This window comes from Ornithorhynchus anatinus, chromosome 12, assembly GCF_004115215.2.
Source record: "Ornithorhynchus anatinus isolate Pmale09 chromosome 12, mOrnAna1.pri.v4, whole genome shotgun sequence".
Taxonomy (NCBI): Eukaryota; Metazoa; Chordata; class Mammalia; order Monotremata; family Ornithorhynchidae; genus Ornithorhynchus; species Ornithorhynchus anatinus.
The window spans coordinates 41,021,081-41,039,414 of NC_041739.1; positions in this window are offsets into that span (position 1 = coordinate 41,021,081).

Sequence of the window (18,334 nt, forward strand, 5' to 3'; positions counted from 1 at the left end):
TACGAAGGACTGCCATACATATATATGTACATATTCATTTGCCCACACCTGTACCATACTAAAACCCCAAGAGAATAAAGCTATCAACACTAGGACATTGACCACACTTTGAGAATTTTAAAAAGAGAAAAGTAAACTAATGAGAAAACTAAAAAGATAGGCATGGCGATGAACAATAGTTTCCCTGTCCCCTCCAGAGACGTAAAGATGAAACAAGAAGCTGCTCTTGAAAGCTTTTCAAATAGCCCTCTTAGGTTTCTTCAGTTTTAATCTAAAAGAGTTAATCTGTAACCACTTTTAACCTTTTTAAAGTGGTAAATATTGAGAGGGCCCAAAATCCTGAAAAGTAAGAGGGCATCTATTAAGTGCTCACTATGAATTAAGTGCTGGGGTAAATCGATAATGATGAGATCAGACACAGTGTCTGTCCCATAAGGGGCTCACAGTCTAAGAATGACAGAGGTATCCTAATTAATTAAGGAAACTCACAACTTGTTAAAATTAGACTTGAACACTACTCAAAATAGTGTAAGGAAAACAACAGAAGTACAAATAGTGTTTTGGGGAAAAAAACCCTCAACTATAACCTACAGCATTATTTCTGCCTAATCCATAAAAATTCACAAAGAAAATAAATAGAACCATGTGGGCATTAATGCATTTGTTTTTCAAACTAATTATGAGACTATTAAAAGCCTGTTAAATGGTATCTTTTGTTGTATGTGCTGGATAGGAGGATGCAATGTTTTACTGTTTATACCACTAATTTCTTGTGGAAAGGGCAAATTGCTGGCCAAACCATTATATTCAAAAGCTTGTGACTCTTTCCTTGCCCTTTCAATAATAATAATAATAATAATAATGATGATGTTGGTATTTGTTAAGCGCTTACTATGTGCAGAGCACTGTTCTAAGCGCTGGGGGGGATACAGGGTAATCAGGTTGTCCCACGTGAGGCTCACAGTCTTAATCCCCATTTTACAGATGAGGGAACTGAGGCACAGAGAAGTTAAGTGACTTACCCACCGTCACACAGCTGACAAGTGGCAGAGTCAGGATTCAAACCCATGACCTCCGACTCCTAAACCCGTGCTCTTTCCACTGAGCAACGCTGCTTCTCTAAGTAGAGTCAAGTAGGGTAGATTGAAGGCAAACGGAGATGATACACCTAACCACCGTCCTTTAATTTCTCATTTTTAAGTCACTGGGATAATGAGTTCAGTATTTTGAGTTTTATTTTGATCTGCTTAATTCTTGCCACCCCAGCTTCAGGGCCTGGGATCCTTCTCTTGAAATCCTAGCCCCACTGGTAGCCTTCTTAGGGGCCCTGCAATACTCAGGGCCACAGGGGACCCCAGAAATGTAAATCTAAACAAAGGCTTGAGTTCCACTTCCTGAATCCCAGAGATAAGAAGTCTACAGTGACCAGGAAGTCTGGTGGCTTGCCTACTAGTTTTCACCAGACACTCTAGTTCTGATGGTTTAGATCACCCATTTTAACATTTTTGGCAGTGTCTCCCTCTGTCTGGCTCTTGCCACCCAGTTTCACAGTTTCTTCTCTGACCTGGGAGAAGAATGGTAGCGTAACGGCACCAGAAGACTTTCTTTCAGGTATTTTAATTTTTGGCAAACAGTCTTCGTCCCTCTTGACTCCCGGTTCTAAGTTCTATGGCTCAGAAGCAGCGCCAGTGTTTGTACTGAACTGGGAAGAAAACGCAAAGTTTCTGGACTGTGGGAGGTTTCCCTTCAAAGCCTTATTGAAGGAATGTTTCCATCCAGATGCCTTCCCTGACTAAGCCATCCTTTCCTCTTCTCCCACTTCCTTCTGCATCGCCTTGATTTGCTCCCTTTATTCATCAATACAAAGGAGCAGCATGGCTTAATGGAAATAGCCCGGGTTTGGGAGTCAGAAGTTGTGGGTTCTAATCACAGCTCCTCCGCTTATCAGCTGTGTGACTTCGGGCAAGTCACTTAACTTTACTCTGTGCCTCATTTACCTCATCTGTAAAATGGGGATTAAGACTGCGAGCCCCATGTGGGACAACCTGATTACCTTGAATCTACCTCAGCACTTAGAAGAGTGCTTGGCACATAATAAGTACCTAACACATACCATCATCATCATCCCCCCTCCCAGCCCCACAGCACTTATGTACATACCTGTAATTTATTTATTTTTATTAATGTCTCCCCCTCTAGACTGTAAGCTCATTGTGGGCAGGGAATGTGTCTGTTTACTGTTATACTGTACTCTCCCAAGTGCTTAGTACACTGCTCTGCAGGTAGTAAGCACTCAGTAAAGATGACTGACTGACTGAATGAAAGGGCCTCATGCAAAATCTGTAGACATCTAAGAAATGGCTACCATGAGATCACAGCGGATGTGATGTCACCTGCAATTCCTTGTTGGTGGACAGGATGGTCTACTAGCCCTTTAATGATATTTATTAACCACTCACTGCGTGCTTTAAACACCACTAAGAGCTTAAGAGTATACAGTACAGTTAGTAGACTTGATCTCAGTCCTAGAGAAGCTTATTATCTAGAGGGAACCAGGGCCTGTTTGAGGGCAAAAGGGCCCCTGATGACACCAGAGAATATTGGGCATTAATAATAATAATGATATTTGTTAAGCACTTAATGTGTGCCAAGCACTGGGGTAGATACAAGGTAATCAGTCTCTCCCACGTGGGGCTCCAAGTCTTAATCCTCATTTTACAGATGAGGTAACAGGCCCAGAGAAGTGAAGTGACTTGCCCAAAGTCACACAGCTGACAAGTGCCAGAGCCAGGATTAGAACCCACACCCTCTGACTCCCAAGCCCCTGTTCTTTCCACTAAGCCACGCTGCTTCTCTAAGATCTCTAAGACCTCCATGACTTTACGGGGCTATGCTGGGCACACACTGTCCTGTGAAGACATCTTTCGTGTCACTTGTTGAAAGTATTTTTATTCACAGAGTGTTTTTCTGTGGGAAACACTCACTCTAACTGCTTCCCTTCCTGGGACTGTGTGAATACAGGTGCTGCAGTGGAATTCAGCTGCAGGAGGAAGGCTGCCTGCCAAAATTAAAAATACCTGACAGAAAGTCTTCTAGCTCATTCAATTGTATTTATCAAGGGCTTACTGTGTGCAGAGCACTGTATCATTACCACACCAGTCAGAAGACTGGCCAGCTAAAACCTGGATTGTCCAGTATTAAACCAGATGACTGATCAGCTCACTCAAGAGTGCTGGGAGACTTATAAGAAACAGAAGGCAAACAGGAAGATAGTCTAAATATTCAGATTTCTTAAAGCACTGAAAAATGTACCGGCTTTATCCAAACTAACCCAAAACACAGAAGTTTGAGGTATTCTGTAAATCACTTCAAAAGGGTGATTTGCTTGTATCCACCCCAGGGCTTAGTAAAGTGCTTGGCACATAGTAAGTGTTTAACTAATGTCATCAGTATTATTATTATTATAAAAGGACTCTGATGTTTTGGAGAACCTGAATTGAGAGTGAGCTTTTCGCTCTTCTGTTTTGTGAAAGGGAACAGTTAATGACCAGATTCCTGAAGTTGCTTGCTTGAGGGGTTTATACTTTAATACTGGTGATTTGATGCCTATTCTACCTGGTACTTAGAGTGTGATCCCCATGTGAGACAGGAATTGTGTCCAACCTGATTAACTTGTACCTACCCCTGTGCTTAGAACAGTGTTTGACATATAGTAAGTGCTTAACAAATACCATAACAATAATATTAATAATAGTATGACCATGAACATAGGTGGAATGCTTTCCTGAGCACTGAATTTGACCCATGCACATCTGGAGTAACGTTCCACATGGCCCAATCGATCAATCAATCAATCAATGGTATTTATTATTTACTGCCTGCAGAGCACTGTACTAAAGGCCTGGGGAAGAGTACAATACAATAAAGCTGGTAAACTGATGATGATGATGTTGATGATGATGATGGCATTTGTTAAGTGCTTACTTTGTGCCAGACACTGTACTAAGCACTGGGAAGGATATAAGCAAATCTAGTTGGACATGGTCCCTGTCCCATGTGGGGCTCACAGTCTAATCCTCATTTTACAGATGAGGTAACTGAGGCACAGAGAAGTGAAGTGCCTTGCCCAAGGCCACACAGCAGACCAATAGTGGAGGCGGAATTAGAACCCATGACCTTCTGATTCCCAGGCCCCTGCTCATCCACTACACCATGCTGCTTCTCGTGACTGGATCCCTGCCCTCAAGGATTTGACCATCTTGTGTTCCCACCCAAGGTTACCTTTTTCTCTTGACACTCACTGAACTTCTCTGGTCTCTCGGCATGCTGTTCCCCCAATTACCTCAGTCACATGAAAGAAGATTGGAAACATCAGTATCCATTGAGGGACCTTCATCTCCCCACAATGAAGTGAGTTCAGGAGAGGTCATTTAATGCTGACTGGCTACATAGGAAAAGATGTCTAACAAGTGTTAGATACAGTTTATTAATGGTTCTAGCAGATTAGCTTTCATGACATGAGCTGATTCCCTTGATCACATACCAGCATATCCAGTTGATAAAATGGTAGTATTAAGTATATCTGACAATGCATTAAATACAACCTAGAATTTTTTCTTTAAATGGGAGCAACAGCCAACCACTGTCCAGTCATAAAAACTTGCCCATTTTGAAGTGAATTATAAGCAATTGGTTGGAGGCTAAGGTTAGTTGGAAGAGGATGCTTATTTTTCAATTAACCTCTGAAGTACTTCCAGCTGAGTTTATCATCATCATTAATGCTATTTAATGAGCTCTTACTGTGGGCAGAACATTGTACTAAGTATTTGGAGGAGCACAGTACACATAACAGAGTCAGTTTATGAGTGTCTTTCACATCTCAGTCTGTGTAGAAATGCCAAACTTTATTGTGGAGCTGGAGTCACCACAGTGCCTCTTTGGGAAAGAAGAATTTAGAGAGAAGGAAGGGCTTTTAAAGGAGGAATCTAAGAGCCACGTGGGCATGACTAAACTCAAATATGGTGTCCCACACTGGCAGCTGAAATCTAGGCATGATCTCATTGTTTCTCCAGCCAGTTACCATGTTGGTAACTTGGTAACCATCTTGGAGAAGCAACATAGCCTAAAGGATAGAGCGTGGGCCTGGGAGTCAGAAGGTCATGGGTTCTAATCCCTGCTCCCTGCTCCTCCACTTGCCTGCTGGGTGACCTTGAGCAAGTCACTTCATTTCTCTGGGCCTCAGCTACCTCATCTATAAAATGGGGATCAAGACTGTGAGCCCCACATGGGACAAGGACTGTGTCAAACTAGATTTGCTTGTGTCCACCCCAGAACTCAGTACAGTGTCTGGAACATAGTAAGTGCTTAACAAATACCATTATTATTATCTTGTCCTATGACTCTGCACAGATTCTCCCAAGTGGGAGAAATTTCCTCTATAATCTCAGTGTTTTTCAGGTAATTGCGTGGGCCTTCTTCTGGAGCCTTATCTCCAGATACGCTGGCTCATCTCGTTAGTTTTTCAGACACCTCAGAGGTTCCACTGTAATATACTCTTTTTGGCCGAGTTTGACTCTGATTATTCTTTCACCAGCAGAAATATCCAATCTCAACCAACCAACGTTGGCCACTGGCCTTGCCTCGAATCTTACTCCTGTCCCGGAGGGTAGTCCAGTTTCATAGCATTCCTTATCCTTTCTTTTCTCCTGCTCATCCTTCTTCCGCAGCCAGACCCTCTCCCCACCAGGGTTGATTATGCCGCTCTGCTCTCCCTTACCTGTCCCGATAGCACTGGACTTTTCAGCCCTGATTCTCTTTCCTGTTGCTCTTCTGCTCCTTTCCATTTCCCATACTCTCTGTTCCTGCCACTGCCCCCTTCCCGTCTGAAGTCCAGCCCCTCTAGACTACTGTCTCAGAACCAGTGAGCTGGACCACTGGACCAGAGAGAGACAGCTGTTGCAGTTACAGAAGGGCAAAGTGGATTCTGTGCTCCTCTTTGGAGGGTAGAAGGATATTCCATCTGGTGGCAGCGGGGAGATTCCACCACCAACATTCTGTCTCTTTCCACCAGGCAGTTCAGGGCTGCTTTATCCAATGATTAAATCATTAGCTTAGGGCTACCAGAGATGGGGCCTGCCCTGAGTTCTTTCAGGTGGTCCACCATGTTCTCAACCCTTCCTATAGAAAAACACTCTCAATGTACATGGAACTGTGAAGTGTTGAATATCTCTCCGTGCCTCTTCCAAAGGTTGCCCACTTCTCTCTGCATCCTCCATCAGCTCTTTCCCTTCCTGCTCCAGCCCCTGTTTAGCTTTACTCCCTTCCCACTACAGCCCAGCCCATACGTTATGCTCCTCTAGTACCAACCTACTCATTGTACCTCAGTGTCTTGCCACCGACCCCTCACTCACACCCTCACTACTGCCTGGAATTCCCTACCCTCTTCATAGCTAATGAACAGAGCACCACTCACCCCATCTTCAAACATCATACCTCCTCTAGGAGGCCTTCCCTGACTTACCTCTAATCTCCCCAACTTATAGTTGTAATGACACTCGTAGTGGAAATTGTATTTATAAAGTGCTCTATGTGTGCAGAGCATTGTACTAAGTGCTGGGAGAGAACACACAGGTGGGAATTAGACATACCTTCCACGACTGCTACTTCAGCTTTTTGGCGACACCTAAACACTCAGGTACTAACCCCATCCCCTCACTCCCCACCAGGATTTGTATACTTATCTTTAAATCCTGTTGTTTCTTCCTGCCTGTAATTCATTTTAATGTGCTAGAGTGCAACACTGGGGCAGACCCAGGGTTTAGATGGTTATATGGTAGCCATTTGCTCTATGTATTTTGGAGGCAATTTAACTCCCGGCATGAAGCCTTCCTCAAGAAAATCTGCCCCCCGATTATAGGTGGAACAGCATCTGGATTATTGCTTCATGTGCACATTCATTATCATCCACAATAACATTAGCTAAGCACCTATAGAGGGTCAGAGACCTGTCTTAAGGATTTGGGAAACATAGAGAAGGATTAGATATTAACTCTACCTTCCAGGAGCTTATAATCATTTGGCAGAAGAGCAGACTTAGTGGTTAAAAGAGAGAGAGTGGTTAAAAGAAAGAGTTGGTATAAATAAGATCATCCCTATTTCCTATTTCTCAGATCTTTAGCAAAGCAGTGTGACCTATTAGAAAGACCAGCGGTCTAGAAGTCAGAAGATCCGTGTTCTAATTCTGGCTCCACCACATATCTGCTGAGTGATCTTGGGCACATCACTTAACTTTTCTGTGCCTCGGTTCCCTCAACTGCAAAATGGAAATTCAATTCCTGTTCTCCTTACTACCATGATCCTCATGAGGAATCTGACTAATTTCTCTGTACCCCAGCATTTAGTACAGTGCTTGGAACATAGTAAACAGAAAAATACCATGGCTATTATTATTATTATTATTATTATTATCTCTACTGAGTTCTTCTGGAATGTGTCTCTATCTATGTTTATGTTATTGATGCCTGTTTACTTGTTTTGATGTCTGCCTCCCCACTTCTAGATGTGAGCCCAATGTGGGCAGGGATTGTCTCTCTTTGTTGCTGAATAGACCTTTCCAAGTGCTTAGTACAGTGCTCTGCACATAGTAAGTGCTCAATAAATGCGATTGAATGAATGAATGAATAATGCTCCATCAGCGGCCAGACAGATGAAGATTGCACTTTCCAAAACCCATCTAGTAGTGAGAATTTTCCATTCCATTTTACAGAAGGGCACACTGAGTCATGTGCAGGTAGGGGATTATGAAGGGCAGCTATCAAAGCTACATTAAACCTTTCTCCCATGGCTGGAGCTTTTATGGGTAGAGCACGGTGGTCTTGTGAATTGGTGCATAGGGACCGCCCCATGTGCAAAAATGCCCCACTGAGGTATAAGGCAGCTTTGAACCTTCAGGCAGAGAAGGAAGCTTGGCAGAAGATTATAGAAATCTAAGGGATATTTTTTGGATAGACATATTTGAGTGGGAGAGGACTTTGTTTGAGCCTGACATCTGGAGTGTTTGAGAAGTAGCATGGCCTAGTGGAAAGATCACAGGCCTGAACAAAAACAATGAATTTAAGTGTCCTCACTCCTCAAGATCCTCCAGGGTAGCTACCTATCCACCTCTGGATCAGAAAGAAACTCCTTACCATCGGCTTTAAAGCACTCAGTCGGCTTGCCACAGCCTACCTCACCTCACTGATAGCCTTCTACTGCCCAGCCCGCACACTCTGTTCCTCTAGAGCCAGCTTACTCACTGTGCCCCGATCTCATCTATTTCTTCACCGACACCTTTCCCATATCCTCCCCCTAGCTTGGAACTCCCTCCCCCTCCATATATACCAGACCATCACTCTCTCCACCTTTAAAGTGTTATTAAGGTCACAATTCCTCCCAGAGGCCTTCCCCAATTCAGCCCTCTTTTCTCCAGCTCACTTTATCTTTTGTGTCATCTATGCATTGGGATCTGTGACCTTTGGACATTTTTTATTAGCCCCACCCCCACAACTCTTATGTGCATATCTTTAAATTATATATTATAAATTACTTATTTATTCATATTAATGTCTGTCTCCCCCTCTTGACTGTAAGATCGTTATGAGCAGGGAATGTGTCTGCTAATTCTGTTGTATTTAACTCTCCCAAGTGTTTGTTACAGTGTTCTGCACCTAGTAAGTGCTCAAAAATTACCACTGATTAAGCGATTGATTGGCAGTCCGAGGACCTGTGTTCTAAATCTGGCTTTCCCACTCACCTACTGTGTGAGCAAGTCACTTAACTTCTCTATGCCTTAGTTTCCTCGCCTGTAAAAAGGGATTTAGATCCCTGCACTCCTTCCCTCTCAGATTGTGAGCCCCATATCTACCCCAGCATTTAGTACAATGTTTGGCACATAGTAAGCGTTGAACCACTATTATAATCTGACTGGGGGATCTGCATTTAGGCTATGGGAGGAGGACCTCACCTCGTTTTAAACAACTTATTTGAACTAAAAAGAAGGAGCAGTGCTTTTTGAGCAGAAATTTAATCAGGAATCATCCACAAAGAGGTAAAGGCATCAGGTGCCGCAAATATCAAACCTCAAATGCAGCGGGCACAGAAAGAGGTGGTTTTTCTAGGGCACAATGAGATTGGAACTGTGGGTCCCATCTTGCTCTGTTCAGTCCTACCCTCTCCCAAATGTGAATATCAACATCAGTGGTTATGTCAAGTACAGAAGAGTCTCCACGTTCAGGGAGCTTGGGAACATACAATAATAATAATAATAATAATAATGGCATTTGTAAAGCACTTACTATGTGCCTAGCACTGGGGTGGATACAGGTAAATCAGATTGCACACAGCCCTGGTCCCATGGGAGGCTCACAATCTCAACCCCCTGTTTTACAGATGAAGTAACCAAGCCACAGATTAATGAAGTGACTTGCCCAAGTCACACAGCAAACTAGTGGCAGAGTTAGGATTAGAACCCATGACCTCCTGACTCTCAGGCCCATGCTCTAGAAGTAAAAGATAAAGTATTTGACCTCAAGCTTTCAAGCTATCCGTGGAGATAAGTAGATTAAAAACTGGCTAATACACATAGAAAAAAATAAGGGAATAGGGGGAAATGATAAAAGCCATAAGTGAGCAGTGAGGGATAGGTGTTTGATAGGATGACGTGACCAAGAAGCAGATGACATGGAGAAGTAGCGTGGCCTAGTGAGCCTCAGAGTTAGAACACTTTGGGTTCTGACTCTGTCTCCTGACTGCTGTGCCTTGATTTCCTCATCTGTAAAATGGGGATTCAAATCTTGTTCTTCTATCCCCTTAGGTTGTGAGTCCCATGTGGGACAGGGACTTAGTCCATCTGATTATCTTGTATCTACCCCAGCACTTAGTACAGTGGTTGGCACGTAGTAATCTCTTAACAAATACCAGCATAATAAGAAGATGAGGGAGAATAGTAAGGCAAGCCTTTTGTGGGGAGGAGGAGGCTTCTTAGGAGAGTTTGGAAGATGGGAAGGTATGCGCTTTGGTGGATTTGATAGAGGAAGAAATTATATGTGGGGGCAGGCAGGGGAGAAATGAGTCAGGGGGCAGAGATAGAACAGTGGTGAATGAGGTACAGTTAGAAGGGTTGCAAAGAGAAAGATTTGGGGTAGAGTAGGTGAAGAGACTTTCCCATGAATTGACACCTTACCATAGCAGGAGAGTTTGCGTACGCTAATATAGCTTAAAGTTATGCCATATAGGACTACCCATTATAGAAAGGTCTAAGCCCAAATGTCAGATGAAGTTGATTCACCTGCTCTGGGCAGCAGCAGCATGTGAAAATGTTGAAAGTGGGACCGAGTGAACAAAATGTTTATCGAAGATAACAGCAGGGACTCAAGTTTTTACAGCGTGGAAGAAGGCAGTAGTAAACCACTTCCATATCTTTACCAAGAAAACTCTATGGATACATGTACCAGAATGGCTTTATGACAGAAGATGGGACGTTCTGAAGAGGGTGTGTCCATGGAGTCGCTATGGGTCCAAAACGACTCTATGGCATTTGAAGAAAGGGGGTGAAGAGAAGTGATAGGTAAGCAGGAGATCCTGATAGGAGAGACTTGACACCAAAGTTCATCCTTGAGGCAGTACATTTTCCCATCCTGAGGGAGTAACGTGAGTTTAAAAACTCTCTCTGATGGAACCCAGTAGATGTCCTGGGGGAGGGAAGGTGGGTGGAAGAATGGGGCTTCCAAACCTCCCCAACCATGGCTTGCGGCATCATCTCTCCCTTCCTTACTGCCAGCCTGAGCCTAGCTCTCCATGGTTGCCTTCTGGCTAGGGTTGCCTTGGGCCCTGGGCCAGCCCATCCCCACCCCCATCTTTTCATTGAGTATGTAGTTACACAACCCAATCCGATTCCTAAGCACACATTGCCCCTACACACTCCCAACTGCTTATTCTTCCCTTTCTTTGTTCTTCAATTGGGTCGAAATGGAATTCAGATGAAATTGCAGACTCAGGCAGCAGAGGAATGATGTGTTTGACCAACCCCATGCTTCCAGACCCCCTTGAAGTTGAGTGGTTGAGAGCAGCAGCAGAATGACAACACGTGGCTCTGGAACAGGATCTGACTTGTTCCATCTCTTCACTCCTTCCCAGGAGATTCCACTCCTCCTGGGGCCTTTTATCCCAGATTTTGGGCTCTGAAAAATTCTGCTGCAAGGACCCAGGGGCAAGGTTGGAAACCAACCAGGCTCCAGTTCATTTTAATCTTTCCTGCAGAAGGTTTGTGGTCTGGTTGAAGGAACAGCTTCCCCCCACATTGAGAAAGCAGTTGCTTTACCAGTTTGACCTGCTCTCTGGTTTTGCAAGCAGCAGTCTAATTACAGTCCCTGAGGAGGCTGAGCTGGAGAGAAGGGCTTCCTCTCCAGGGAAGGGCTGAATGCTCATTTCCAAAGCAGGCTAAGTCAAACCTCAGCTTTAAAAGAGGGTAGAGATCATTCCACAGAATGTAAAAATCACTGCGTTTTTAAACCCTGCAATTGCCAATAACTACTTGGACTTTTCTCCCTAACTGAGATTTGGTAGATCTGAATCTCCAGAAGATTCTCACTTTGGTTTCAGGGCCACTCAGACTCCATGTCCTCAAAGATGGGAAACTCTGAAAAGGGGGCCCACTGGTCTTCCCAAATGACAGCCCACAGTGCCTGACTCTGTGTAAGGTGTGCTCTCCTGAGTGCGTAACACAGTGTTCTGCAAAGAGTAAGCATTTACTAAATAAGCTAAAGACTGACACTGTGCCTGACTTATATGGAACTAAGCAGGAGGGAGATTCTGATAGGAGAGACAGTCTAAGCAGGAGGGAGAATAGGCATTTTATTCCCATTTTACAGTTGAGGAAACCATGACAGATTGAAGCTAAATGACTTGCCCAAGGTCATACAGCAGACAGGTGAAGAAGCTGGGCCTAGATCCACTCAGCCAAACTGTCAAGTTTGTTTATCAAAACTAATGGCCCGCCTCATGAATTGAAACCTTGGGACGCTCCTGTGGGTTTTTAAAAGCCATCATATATGGTCAGTACCATTTACGAATAAGTTATTGGGGAACAAATCATGAGACCTCACACCATTTTGCAGCACCCTGCTGCATAGCCCAGTCTCTTCTAGCCTAGCAGTCATGTCTGAAGTACAGATTTTCTTCTGCCTCTTTCTCACAATTACAAAGAGAAAAACCCATCTAAAAAAAAAATTCCTGAGACAAATCATGTTATATCACAGGTGCATTATGCTATTTATCTGTTCTCTCTAGTGTGTATCATTCCTACAGATGATAACACCTGTGAATTCCATAAATATGCTGATGTTATGCTCACACTTGCCAGGAAGTGGAAATGTGGTACTTCTCAGCATTTGCTCTGCATTTTGCATTTTCATAAGGATTTGCCATGACTCTCTTATTGGTGTGCAAATTTATTGGTTATTATTTCTATTTACATTTTTAAAGCAAATACCACACAATACCATTAAAAAAACCTGCTTTCAGTCTACCTTCCTAAAAGCTTAAAGCAGCATACATAAATCCTGAAAATGAGGGGAAATTTCCCCTCTGAGCTCACAATCTCCCTCATGGCTTTTCAAATTCCAAAAAATGAGTTGTATTAGAAGCCACGTAGTAGACATTGCTTTTTCTAGTTGCATGACCAAGTTTATAAACTTGCTCCCGGACCACATGGGAACAATTTTATCCAGCCTGGGGTAAAAACTTTAATCAACATTCACTCCCAACTTTACTTTTCTGGCTTCAGGTGGATATTTTCCATGTTGATTAGCCAGCAGGAATAATTTGTCATGGAAAAGCAGGGGAAAGTGTTTCCTATGACCAGATATTTTACAAGTCGGGAGAGAGACTCTCCCTGCCGCTCATGAGAATCAGAGCAGCGCTGACCCTTAGAGTGGTAATATCGGGCCTGTCTGTTGCAAAGGGGGCCGATCAGGGGACGGAATAGGAGGAATCAGGCTGCAGACAGTTACTTGCTTTTCAACAGTCACATTGTGACTTTGCAGGATGGGCTCCAGGCTCCACATTAGTACATCTTTTTTTTTTAAAATGGTAGTTTTAAGCTCATACTATGTGCCAGGTACTGTACTAAGGCAGATAGAAGATAATTGGGTTGGACACACGTCCTATAGAATGTAGGACTCACAGTCTTAATCCCCATATTACAGGCGAGGTACCTGAGGCACAGAGAAGTTAAATGTCTCACCCAAGGTCATACACTGGACAAGTGGTGGAGCCAGAATTAGAACTCAGTTCCTTCTGTCCTTCTGACACCCAGGCCTGTGATATATCCACTAGTCCACATTGCTCTTAGAGCTAATGAAGGTAAAACAAAGTCCCTGGAGCTGTTCAGTTTTCCCCGTGTTTTCAATCCCCTTCCCACACCTTTAGTACTTATCCTGACAGTGATGAATGGAGCTCTCTACACAAAAGGGCAGCGTGGTTTAGTACAAAAGAGGTCGTGGATTCTAATCACGGCTCCGCCACTTGCCAGCTGTGTGACTTTGGGCAAGTCACTTAACCTCTCTGGGCCTCAGTTACTTCATCTGTAAAATGGGGATTAAAACAGTGAGCCCCAAGTAGGACAACCTGATTATCTTGTATCTACCTCAGTGCTTAGAAAAGTGCTTGACACATAGGAAGCCCTTAACAAATACCATTATTATTATTATTATTTAAAGGGGGAACGGGCTTGATTCTTCTCTTGGAGCCCTACGTGAAGCAGTGTGGTCTAGTGAAAAGACTACAGACCTGAGAGTCAGCGGACCTGAGTTCCCATTTTTTGGATGAAGTAACTGAGGCACAGAGAAGTTGTTCTAATCCTGTCTCTGCTGCTTGTCCCTCTAGAATGTAAACTCCCTCTAGACTGTAAACTTGTTGTGAGCAGGGAATGTTTCTTGTTATATTGCTGTGTCGTACTCTCCCAAGTGCTTAAGACAGTGCTCTTCACACTTCACATGGTAAGTGCTCAATAAATACGATTGGTTGACTGATTGATTAAAATAAGGATTAAATACCTGTCTCCCCTCCTACTTAGACTGTGAGCCCCATGTGGGACAGGTACTGTGTCCATTCTAATTATCTTGAATCTACCACAGTGCTTTGCACACAGTAAGCTTTTAATGAATACCACATGTATTATTCTTATTACTGTTTCCCCCTCCCTGCCCTCCTTTTGGCTTTAGTGGTTGTTTGTCCTACCTAGGCTTTGACTATCCATAATGGAGTCATTTTCACTGAAGTCTGCCTGAAATTTTTTTTTTCACTTGTTTCCTGGGGCTGAGACCCCCTCACACCCCATACCAGCACAAGGAAGGGGAAAAGCAGGGTGCATTAAGACAGAACCACCTAGCATCACCCCAAATCTCTGGTTTTAGAAGCAAACTGGAACATGTTGTTCCTCTTGAAAGTCTGAAATGTTTGGTAAGTTGCTCTGGTTTTCACTTCCAGTTCCTGGCTGGAGTTGGAACCAGAAATGCCTAAATCATTTGAAAACTGATGAGCTGTTCCAGAGCGAGGAGCTGCTTCTGCCTTCTGTAATTCCCCTCTCTCATTCAGGACAGGGCTGGAGGCGGTCACCAGCGCCAGTTCCAGGAAAAGTACTACTTGAGGCACTGAGAACATTTAAAGTGGTAGTAAAAAACTCACCATCCGCCTGCGAGCACCTTATAGTCCAATGGGGACATTAACAAACCTTAGAAGTTGAACAAGAGTCCAAGAGTCCTGATAAAAGCAATGGGCAGAAATGAATCAGCAAAAAATGAATGCACATATGACAACCTACAGACTGTGGTTCGGTTTCACTTGGCACAAATTAAGTACTTAAGAAACACCACTATTATTATTAAAAGCCCTGAAAAAATCATGCCTCCTCCAGAAAACCTTCCCTGATTAAACTCTGGTCTTCCCACCCTATCTCGTCTACTTCTGAGTCCCCTAAGCATCTGAGTCTATACCCTCTAACCATTTAAGTAGTCACCTCAGCATGCCCCCCTCCAATAGCACATATGACCCCATCTTTACATTTTGTTGCCCACATCTGTAACTTATTTTAGTGTCTATCTCCTCCATTAGACTGCAAACTCCCTGAAGGCAGGGAAAGTGTCTGCTAACCCTACTGAATTCTCCCAAGTGCTTAGTACAGTATAGAATGAGTACTCAGTGCATACTATTGATAAAATTGATTGATTGATGAGGTAAACATAGTCAAGGATAATAAATATAGCAGGCTACAGGCTGATTCCCAAGGGTTTTGTTAAAGTTGCCAGATTCTGGCTCCTAAGTCAAAGAAGTTGGAAGGGATTTGGAAGTTGGCCTCAGACTTTTTTAATGAGCAGACAGGTCCATTAGTGGTCCTGAGGAAGATTTTGAAGGGAAGGAGATGGAATAGATGTCTGTCACTCACAGATGGCAGAGGTAGAATCATTATCTCTGGAATTTCCTTTCCACTGATGGAAAAGATTGGATGTGCCAACTGAGGAAGGAAAAATGAGACAAGGAAGGAGCAAGAGTTAGGGTAAATGCTGTGGAGAAATAAATCAATCAATGATATTTACTGAGCACTTACTGTGTACAGAACTCTGTGTTAAACACTTGGATGAGTACAGTACAACTGAGTTGATAGACATGTTCTTTGCCCACATCGAGCTTACAGTCTAAGGGGGGAGACAGACAATATAAATGCATAATTCTTAATGTATAATTTATGGATATGTATGTAAGTGCTATGGGGTTGAAGGAGGGGAGAATATCAAATGCCCCAAAGGAGAGAAGGGGAGCTCTGGGAATATGACAGTGTCATTCCTTTTCACCTTGGCCTTGCTTTGAAAGAAAGGAAGCAGGGCTTCTGGGTGTGTGGTTAGTGGCCAGTGCCTGAACTATGTTTCTGCTGGCCCCAGGCTGCTCTCACCACTTCCAAGGCAGGCCAGGAGTCGAGGTGATAGGAATCGTTTAGTTCACCACCTCCATGTTGGTCTTACGTGTCAGATGATGAAAGAATCAGGATCCCCCACCTTGGAGAAATATCTTTAGAAATGGGTTGACATCTTGAAATTTGCAGGGGTTTGTAGTAGCAGTTGTAATTATAACATGTATTGAGCGTCCATTTGAGAATGATCCATTTTCGGCGCACAAGGATCTTACACTCTAATGGTAAAGATGGACCTAAAAATATTTATAACTAGCTGGGATAGTGTCTGATCTTCTTCTAAGGTATCTACTCCAGCACTTCTTAACATTACTGTTTTCACGAGGCAACTCACAGAATCTACTATTGTTACTCAGAACACCAAATTGATAAATTTCTAATACAGTAAAGTAGATTATAATGATGTGACTCAAAAGGGATAATTGCAAAATGAAACAATAAAAGCAGCCAATAATAGCATCGTTTCATCCATTTCCCTAAGTCCTATAGAAATATACTTCAGCAATGACAGAGAGCACCAAGGTGAAATTAAGGAGACAAGTTTCAATTTCATCACTAACTTGCCGAGCTCTTACTGTACATCAAGCACTGTACTAGATGCTGGGGTAGATACAAGTTAATCAGGTTGGACACAGTCCCTCTCCCACATGGGGCTCACGGTCGAAGAATGAAGACTAGGATTTAGTTCCCGTTTTACAGATGAGGTAACTGAGGCACATTTAAATTAAGTGAATTGCCCAAGGTCACACAGCAGGTACATGGCAGAGTCAGGATTAGAACCCAGGTTCTCTGTCTCCCAGGCTGTGCTTTTTCTATTAGGCAATGCTGCTTCCACGAGTTATCCTCCCCAAATCATTTAACCTTCTTGTCCTTCCATTTTGTGTATTCCAAAGATGGATAATTATTCCTATGGCCAAACTCAGAGGCATTGAGATGGAACTCCGGGCCACTGGTTGTTAGCCAAAAACATCTGAGTGCTGATTTTTCTGTGATCAAAAACTGTATCAGAAGAAATTTCATCTTACACAGGAAAAGACACGGTTGTTTGTTTTGCTGACTTTTCAATCTGGAGAGGGTAAGTGAGGACAGGCTAACATGTTTGAAGCCAATACAAAAGGAAGAGAAGAAAAGGACGAATTCTAAGCCAAAGCCCAAACAAAGAGTCTCAGGAACAAAGAGAAGAGAAATTACATCCTATCCAAACTAACTGCACATGGCCACCCAGAGATCCAGGAGAGGAAAGGCCAGGGTGGCCAATGAAATGCTTGCCACAGTGTCTGAAATGAATCTAGGTGGTAACGTTTCGTGGTGAAATGTGGAGTGAGAGGGAGGCAGGCCTATACCACAGGCCTGGTTTGCTCCTCAGCTTCTCAGCTGAGGAGCAGTAGCTGGGAGTTAGGGGAGGGTCTGTACTGATGGAAGAAGAGGCCCAGAACTTTCAAGATGCCATTCAAGGCTATATCTTCTCCCAGTGACCCAAACTGAGGAGATGGCAACAGCCCATCTGGGGAACACGAGGCTAAAAACTTCCCGAGTGCCCTCTTGAATGGGGTCTGCCTCAGGAATTCCTGTCTCTTCTCCTCTTCATGGGATTTTGAGAGTGAGGCGTGGATGGAAGGGATCTAATGATTGCATCCTCACTTTTTCTAGGCTTGACAATGTGCTGCAAATACAAAGAATGACTGATAACAGTAGGGCATTTTGATTTTGCCAGAGGTCTCTTACATTACTTATTTTGCCTCACAGAGTTTCTGTGAGGTAAGAAGAGACAGGTGTTATCATCCAAAGAGTATGGATGAGGAAACCGACCCAGAGGTCCAGTCTCCCAAGTGCTTACTTAGTACAGTGTTCTGTACACAGTAAACAATCAATAAATACCACTGACTGATTGCTTGATTGTGGACAGAGACTATGTCTTACATTCCAAGAGCTTAGTTATAGTGAATGATATCCAGTGGCTGCTCACTAAATACCTTTAATGCTACTTAAAAACTGTGGGGCCAGCAGCCCGGGGGCCACCCTCAGATGGCCAGTGAGTGAGGTAGCCACTCAGTGTGTTCAAAGAGAGGGGATGGCATGGGGTAGCTACAGTTGAAAACTCAAAAGCATTCAGGCTCTCTCCGACTGAGTTGAAAGTGGCCCCCTCCCATGTTAGCAGAAGTGATGGTGGAAAATTCTTTCCCATCTGGGATGAACAGACATCTGGAATCCCCCTCATCACTTCCACCAACCTCTACTTATCTCTTTATTTGTGAAGATTTCCTGCCAGCCGCCTTTTCCTGCAGCTAACCAAATGGGTAACAATCTGGATTCCCCAAAGGGCTCTATTCGGCA